Source organism: Pelobates fuscus, chromosome 10 (genome assembly GCF_036172605.1).
Source record: "Pelobates fuscus isolate aPelFus1 chromosome 10, aPelFus1.pri, whole genome shotgun sequence".
Taxonomy (NCBI): domain Eukaryota; kingdom Metazoa; phylum Chordata; class Amphibia; order Anura; family Pelobatidae; genus Pelobates; species Pelobates fuscus.
The window spans coordinates 13,707,739-13,717,380 of record NC_086326.1 but is presented as its reverse complement, the minus strand read 5'-3'; positions in this window follow the sequence as shown (position 1 = coordinate 13,717,380).

The following is a 9,642-nucleotide window of genomic DNA, read 5'->3' as shown; positions in this document are numbered from 1 at the left end:
CGTAGCCATCATAAGTATTTGCCTTGAAGAAAAAGCTGTGCTTGTCACTTTAATTGCTGTACCAAGATGGAACTGCTATTGCATCAGAAAACATCACTTTTTAGATACTTTTAAATGCACCATTCTGCAGAGGTTTTTGAAGTGTTGACTTTGCATGATTATTCCTGTCCAAAAAATAAAATGGTTTCCATTAATCACGACATGTCCTGACAGTTGTAGATAAGGTGAGAAGTTGGCTTGTGCATTGCAGATGAATTTGGTTTGGCTGAACAACTTTTTTTTCCAAAAAGTTAAATTTGATTTGCGACCTCCCAACACTCATTTATTTGACAGTTGTTTTTTTTTGTTTTTCGAATATCATCCATGAAATATATTTGGGAAAACTATTTGGACTAGCTTAAAAAAAGGGCAATAATACTGGCACAATGGTATAGTATAATGTGATAGTTTAGACTAAGGTGGCAAAAAGAAACAAACGCCACCGTAATCTGGATGGAATAAGATTAAGTTATCTGAAAGTCGGATATGAATCTGTTAAAATAGTTGGAGCTCTGTTACATGTTCTGTGTGTTTGCTGATAGGCCAGCTTGTTTGGCCTATAACCTGCTGTAACCAGTAATTGGGCTAGTCCATTGTGCGGACTTTAAAGGCTGGGGATATGATCTGTTTCTTGATTGGTGGGTGGAGTATGAAGAAGTCCTGAAAACTGAACGTGACAGCGTGTCGGCTGTGATATATGACCACCATGGATGTGAACACAGTAAGGCGCATACTAAATGCAGAGGGTTTCCATGCCAGAAATCCAAGACGTACACCACTACTGACCCAAAGGTGTCTGGCAGTACAGGCTATCCTGGAGTCCTGCTATGCATATTGTTTGATCAAAAAGGTGCTTTACTAAAGATACTTGCATAGAAACATAGGAAGTGACAGCAGATAAGAACCATCGGCCCATCTAGTCTGCCTAATTTTCTAAATATCTAGCATAGATGGATGCTTTTTCCCACGCATGCCTAAACTCCTTTTACTGTGTTAACCTCTACCACTTCATCTGGAAGGCTATTCCATGCATCCACTACCCTCTCAGTAAAGCAATACTTCCTGATATTATTTTTAAACCTTTGTCCCTCTAATTTAAGGCTATGTCCTCTTGTTGTGGTAGTTTTTCTTCTTTTAAATATAGTCTCCTCCTTTACTGTGTTGATTCCCTTTATGTATTTAAATGTTTCTATCATATCCCCCCTGTCTCGTCTTTCCTCCAAGCTATACATGTTAAGTTGTGATCAAAATTAGTCAACCTGCATTGTAAGGGGTTGAATAATTTTGAGACTAGAGAGGTCATTATAAGTTGCATTTTCAATTGAATTTGGGGAAAACACTTCAAGCATACGTTGTTGCTTTTGTTAGATTTGTTCATTGCAAACAGCTGAAAGTCTGTAAATTTTTGACAATAAACCTGATTATTAATGGGGGTTGAATAATTTTGATTACAACTACAGTATATGTATTGTATTCTCGTGGGCCGATTGTAGGCCAAGTTAATTGAGTCAAGAAACATTGAACCTGTCCATTCCCCAGAAATTACAACTGTATGTATGCAGGCCTAATGAGGGTCTAATTACGATGTATAGATATGTGATATAGCCAAATGACGGCCGACCTTAAAGATATGAGTAAATATGCAAAGTGGCCAAATGAGGGCCATGTGTACCTTATACTTTTTATTGCCAAATTCATGCCTACAATGTACAGACAGTGAGGCCACATGTAATGATAATATATTCAAACATATGGCTAAGTGAGGGATGTATCGGAACTATACCTAGCCTACTGAATGGCCAAATGACTGCCTAAAATGCACAATGCCAGACATACTATCAATACCAAACTATATGGCCGAATGAGGGTCAAACAAGTACATACCCAACTATAGGACAGAATGAGGGCCAAATATGCACAAACCACCATACTATATGGCCACTTATGTTGTATCCAAACATGCTAAATGGTAGAAATTTGACAAATAACCCTACTATAGGGCCAAACCTATTCTATATTCCATACAAAAAAAAACAAAAAACTATATGGCAGAATAAAGCCAAATATACTATTAATTTAGACATACAAAGTTCTTATAAGTATAGTATTAATAGTATAACGTGGCCAGAATTAACTGAGCTTCGATACTGAACCAAACAAACCGTAAGCCTAACTGAGGGTTTAACTCTGATGTAATGGGGTTTGTAATGTGCGAATCTTGGAGCAAGGCTGAACATGACCACGTGTACCTCGAATGAACTACCGGGTGGCAGAATAATGCTGGATACAGATTGTCTGAAATCTAATGTTGAACCAGGGCTCAATATATATATAATGAAAGAACTAGAAAGGATTTGAAAGTGAAGGCAGAAGTAGCCCCAGTTGTGATAGGAGCACTCGGGGGTGTAACTCCCAAGTTGGGGGAGTGGCTTCAACAGATTCCAGGTGGGACATCTTAGATCGGTGTCCAGAAGAGTGCAGTTCTAGGAACAGCTAGGAGAGGTGAGAAAATCAATTTTTACATTTTTTTTTATAGAAATAGTAAGCCTGACAGTAGTATGCGGCATGGTTGATACAAAAAATAAAAAAAAAAACAGTGCTATTGTGAGAAGGTAGGCCAAATGAGTGCTGTATTTTGTTAATGACATGCGATATAGCCTAGTGAGGGCCGAGCATAAATTACCACGTTAACATATGGTGTGGCCACATGAGGGCTGTAAGTAACCTTACAAATAATCGTAGTATTAGTCTAATGTGATGGCAATTACCATATGCCAATAGTGAGGCTGCAGTAACTGAGCATAGGCATAGTACAATGGAATAATCATATATATAGACAATGTATATAAATTGTCAAATGAGGGCTGAATACATTATTAGTAATACATACTACAAGTTGATAGTGGCTATTCTCGCCTATAGTCCCACATGCTTACCAACAGAGATGCTGTTAACAGTTCGGATGAAATTATAGCAAAACCTATAGTCAATTCATATACTCGTCCAAAAACGGAATAACACTAATCCATATACCTAATTATATACTGGTTGAGGGTTTAATGGGAAGAATACATTACATATTATATTGCTGAATAAGGGCAGAACGTAAATACACAAATAAATAGGTCATGTGGCCCAAATGCAATGAGGTTGTACGGGTCGGATAAACTTATAGCAATACCTATAGTCATACATTCAACTAAGGCTGAATAAATAATACATATACATGCTTATACACTTGTGTGAGGGTTGAAAATGAAAAATACAATACATAAAATATAGCCGAAAGTCTTAGCTAGTAATTATATATTATGACCATTACGTGGCTGAGAGCATAATAGATTGATGGAATTATACTGTCTAACCCGAGCCATTTATAGTGTAGACATATCTGAACAGCTGAGTTGTCCAAACATTACCTTGTGATGTGACAAAGAGCTGGACGGCTAACCTCACTAATGCCCTGCTGCCCGAACAATGCCGGATATCCCCCACAGATCGTAGCTAAATGGCCGAATGCAGCCTTACTGTAACAAAAGGCCACCCGAGGCCAGAAAAACTCCCATTACTGCTAGGCCGAATGAAGCCGAATTTCCCATATGCCCCAAATGTGTCCGTGTGTAGCGAATTATCAAACTTGCCGAACAATAGCCAAATCCAATAACAAAAGTGTCCCATCTGTGACCTAAAGCCAAACAAGACACGAAGTAGCCAAATGGCCGCAATAGTTAACAGGGCTAAATGTGTTGGTACACACATATTCAGAGTCAAATGGCACACTGAAAGGGCAAATGAGGGCTGAATGAGTTTCCTTATGAGCCTCCAAAATGCGATGCGGTCCAAGAGAGAGGAGGTGTGGTGCTGCAAGAACCCTGCTGGAATTGATGGTGGCCAAATGAGGCCCGAAAAAAAGGTGCCCAATGAGCTTTTTTTTCCCTATGCATGTAAAACAGGAGCTAGGAATGAATTTCTGCGTGTTGTCAGGAGCCAGGTCGCCCAGGTAATGAAATGAATCAAGTGACATCTGCCCAGATAAGGGGTAGACTGGGTTTAAATAGCTGGGTAACCTATGCAAAGTCTTTAACACAATGCTCAAAGGCAACCCACTACCCCCAGACATGACTCAAGCCAACATCACCCTCCTACCCAAGCCAGGCAAAGCCCATGACGAACCAGGCCACTACCGCCCTATCTCACTCCTAAACATTGACTTAAAACTCCTGACCAAAGTTATGACGATGAGACTCAACCCCCTTTTACCGAAACTCATTAAACCGGACCAAGTAGGCTTTATCCCACAAAGACAAGCACAAGACAACACGAGAAGAACAATAGACCTAATCTGGTACGCCAACTACAAGCACCTCCCGACAACTATACTCTCCCTAGATGCCGAGAAGGCATTCGACCGCCTTCTCTGGCCTTACCTCTTCGCAGTGCTTCACAAGTTTGGATTCCCACAAGAACTCACACACTTTCTACAAGCAATGTACCACACACCGGCCGCACAACTCCTGATCCCCAACATTACCCCCCCCTCCTTTCCTATTCTAAACGGCACCCGTCAGGGCTGCCCCCTCTCCCCCCTCTTATTCGCCTTATCCCTCGAACCCCTCCTAGAGACCATACGAACCAACCCACACATCACAGGACTCCACATCAGAGACGAAACATTCACCGTTGCCGCATACGCTGACGACATCCTCCTCACCCTAACCAACCCCATCCCAACCCTGACTGCCCTCCTATCCATCCTCCAAGACTACTCAGCAATCTCAGGATATCAATTAAACGCCACAAAATCAGACCTCATGCCGCTCCACCTCACTGACTCCACCATCCACACTCTGAAACATAAATTCCCTTTCCGCATTCGCCCAACAAAAATCACATACCTAGGTGTCCAAATTACCAGCGATACCGCCGCCCTCTACTCAGCCAATTACCCCCCCCCTTTTCCAAAAAGCATTCTCAGACCTCGAACGCTGGAAACCGATGGCTATCTCCTGGCTCGGGAGAATAGCCTCGATCAAAATGAATCTCCTACCAAAGTTCCTTTACGCATTCCAGGCATTACCCATCCCTTGCAGGAAAAACGACCTTAAACTCCTACAAACAGCTATAGATAGATTCATTTGGAACGGGAAGAAACCCCGGGTCCGAAGAGCCACCTTATACGTACCTACACCATATGGAGGCCTGGGCCTTCCCAACCTCACACATTATCTAAATGCAGCCCACCTGACGCAAATCCAACATTGGCATCTCCCCCCCGCACACAAAAGGTGGGTAGACCTAGAACACTCTATATTTGGCAAGGACCACCCCTCCCAATACATGTGGCTCCCGAGACAGCACAGACCACTACCGCCACCCACATCCCCAACGATCACCCACTCCCTGGACCTCTGGGACCGGCTTAGCGACAAATTCGATTTATCCACAGGCATATCCCCCCTCACCCCAATACTCCGCAACAAAATGTTCCCACCTGGTCTCACACCACAACACTACACCCATTTCGAAGACAGGGACATAGTTAGACTAGGCCACCTCTATCCCAATGGCAAACTCCTGCAATACGCAGAAATTCCCGACCCAGAAACCCTAACCACATTCGATTATTTCAGATACCTTCAACTCCGAAGCTTCGCCATAACAGACACAGTTCGAATAGCAGCCACCTCGACCCTGACCGGGTTCGAAAGAGACACCCTCCGCTCACCGACCAGGAAAAGCCAAATTTCGGCCCTCTACACGACACTAACCACACATCACACTCAAGTAGCCCTCCCATACATCACAGCATGGGAGTCCGACTTGGGGCCCCCAGCAGAATCAACCGACTGGACGGACATCTGGTCATCCATTAAATCCATCTCCACCTGCGTCACTCACAAAGAGCAGGCATATAAGATGCTCTTCAGATGGTACCTCACCCCCTGCCGCCTAAAGGCAATGAAACAAATCCCCACTAACCTCTGCTGGAAGCTGTGTGGCGACACCGGCACCTTCCTCCACTGCTGGTGGACATGCCCCAAACTCTCCCCCCTCTGGACAACAATCACGACACTCCTATCCAGAATACTCACCAAACCTGTACCCCTAGACCCATGGGCCCTACTACTCTCTAAACCCTTGGACACCTTCACCCGTAACGAAAACAAACTCATCGCAAGAGTGGCCTTAGCCACTCGGAGAGCAATCGCTGAAGTCTGGTCCACACAACACATTCCCACCCATCCCCAAATACACACTAAAATACTTGACAACATCGACATGGACAGGCTCACAGCACAAATACATGACACCCCAAAATCATTTCACAAAGTCTGGGACCCTTGGCTGGAAGGACTCAGCTCTCTTCCATGGTAACATACCATGATCCCATACAGCTAAACCGCCACCCCTGCTGCAGCGACCACCAACTAGACCCCACCCCTCCCACCCTACTGGGGGTCTGGTTGGGTCCCGAGGAGGCAGCTCCACTCCACTCCCCCCACCCGACAGGCACCCACCACTACCACCTACCCAACTACCCCATGACCTCTACACCATGCCCAACTGCCAGGCCTTGCCGACGCAACCACAATCATCAAATATTATTACATAGGCAACCCCTACACCAGAAATCCCCCAACCACGACCACCATCAGAACCCCTGACATCACTGACTTATGAGCCATACCACAACGCGCAACAATAAAAAGACCGGCTGCTCGGCCCGCTACCCAGCAGGGAACCGTACGTCTCCACCGAGACCCACCATTCAGATACACAGACACTCAACCTGTACTTAGAGGTCGGACACACGACCGCGAAACAATCCCGGCCTCCTATAGATGGTATAACACAAAATAACAAAACTGAATGTCAGATTAATCCAAAGATAACACAAGGTCGTACCTTACCATTGTTACCCCTGTTTTTATCATAACTAACCCCGTATCTCTCACTTCTGTACAACTGTTCATATGGTTTAATGTTTAAAAGTGAAAAATACTGATTCTTTAAAAAATGTGCACATTTACTCAAAGCCACTGCTTAATATATTTCCATTTCTGTATTGACAAACGCTGTTGTGGCGTAAGATTATATTCTGTAACCACCTGCACTGCAAAAATAAAGAATTTATAAAAAAAAAAAATAGCTGGGTAACCCCTTGCACAATTCCAGGCTCCATCGTGTGAGGAGGGGGTCTTGAAGACAGGTGTAGTCTTGAGTTTCAGTACAAGATACATCAACGCAAATCAGAGGTTAGTAAATTAGTTAAACTAGTGCTAACCAATATGTAAATCTAAACTCCGTTCATGAAGACAAATTTAATGAGGGGAAACTGATTTTATACTTCACGAAGTGTTTAGATTATTACATTGGAGCATTTTTAAGGAATTGTACAGTAATACTGGAAATTGATATATCTTTTTTCAAGTGATACGTATTTTAGGATTCGCACAGTGTATCCATGTTCACATTATGAAATCTGTATTCCTAGAATATTTTGCCGTATTTTCACTGCTGAAAAATGGGGCTTCTTCCATTTATCATAAAAAAATATGAGTGCGTTTGGTTTATTTTAGAAGTTAGTGGGATAAAAGGCTTTCTTCTCTGACGTAATGGAAGTCGATGGTATTTGGCTCCTCCAGTATGGAAAAACAAATGCTTTCCATAGCATTTGCAAAGTATTAACAATGCCGACTCTGAACTAATTGAGAGTTTGACGCGGCTCTTATAGACTCATATCGGAGAGATTATAAAGTGTCTGTTTACACATCACAGTGGAAAGTACCATCTACTCCCATGCGTTCAACTTTGTGGACTTTAGACAGATGATAATGTATAGATGTAATAACTGGGTTTGAGGAAATCATGCGTGGGTTTTTCTTTTTGAAGTTAATTTTTTATTCTTTATAAATGGGACTGCAAGCAGAGACAGGAAAATTAAGAGCTAAATAATTTGACTCTAGCAAGAATCTTTCCATTTATACCGACAAAGACCAAGTTGTGTATCATTATAATATCTTCGCACTGGACAGTAGTCCAGGAATTAATAATAATAATAACTAACTGATGTGGGGGATTAACATAGTTTACATTAAACAGGACAATTAAAGTGAGTTAAAACAGAGATGTCAGTGATATCCTCGCATGTATTAAATTACCCTCAATCAACTTGACCTGTCCCTTCCTCTGGTGTCAATTACTATGTATTTGCTATCAATAGCTCTTTATCATTAACCCAATGTGATACAGATGTGTTGCACATCCTGCTGCAGTCACATTGATAAATAGTATCTGTCCATGAAAAATGAATGTGAAAAAAATCCTTTCGATGGACTGTGTGTCATTGACTAAACTGGGAAGTGTAAATCATGACCAAATGGCAATTCAAATTTTGGTATTAGGTATAAATAGGAATACTGCAAAGATTCTCGAAATTCAGCTATAATTATATTTGAGCAGTTCGATCAAGATCCCTGATGGTGACATCACCACTTTGTATACAGTGGCCTGGGGATGCAGAAAAAGGTAGGTTTTACTTAGCTGAAGCGGTCACCATCTCAATCTGGGTGACCCGCTTCATCTGTCAAAAGCCAACGTGCACGGGAGTACAACATTAATGTCAGTGGACGAGACCATATGAGCCTCCTTAGGCAAAGCCTTGTTCCTCACAACTGTCACTAGCTGGGGGAATTAACAAACTTGACAATGGAAGCTTCACGCTGACAACAGATTTGAAAAGTAGCTCTCCTCCCTCCTGTGACAAGATGCGGCCCCGGTGATGGTAAGGGAGGGCATGGAAAAGCGGCCCTAGAGTCCAGGTAAGTACAAATTGAGAGGATGAGAAGAGTTCTACTGAAATATAGCCCTTACCGAATGTTATAGAATGGAATTTGCTTAGGTTTATACACTACATTTCCCATGATGCACAGTAACTTCATGGGATGCTGAAGTAGACCCTCAATCTTAGTTGCTTCTGGTGGTTAAAAAACAATTAACATCCTTCTCTAAACATCACATCAGTCTCGAACGTTGACCCAATGGACCTTGAAAATAAATGTTTGTATGTGTATAAACCAGAATAAAGGTTCTAAATTTTCTTTGTACATTGAATATTAATGCAAGCTCAAGTGAGTTAGACATTAGCAAAATGGATATTTAATTATTTCAATAGAATAAAATTACCGTAAAATGGAAATGAGGAAATGATGCACGTTTTGTTGGTCAGCAGTTTTGAAACTGCTTTGTTTGTTCTTACCATAAAGAAAAGACATCTGCTAATAGTTGATACAGTTAATTTTCTGGACGTAAGTTGCTTTAAGTGGTCAGATTTACAATCCAGAAATAATACAAGCTGTTTGCTTCATTACATTTTAATAGATTTTCCAATAGTATTTCCATTATAGGCTCTTTCAGTTTGGCAAAATAAAACTTATTTGTTTAATTATCAAAAGGGATTTAAAAAAAGAAAAATATAAACTCAGCATTTGGTCTATGACTAATTCAGATTAATTTAACCCAATGTGAAAACGATGATGTAAGCAGTTGTCATAGGACGTGTTAAGAAAAAAACAAAACAAAAGTTTATTATAATATCGCTAT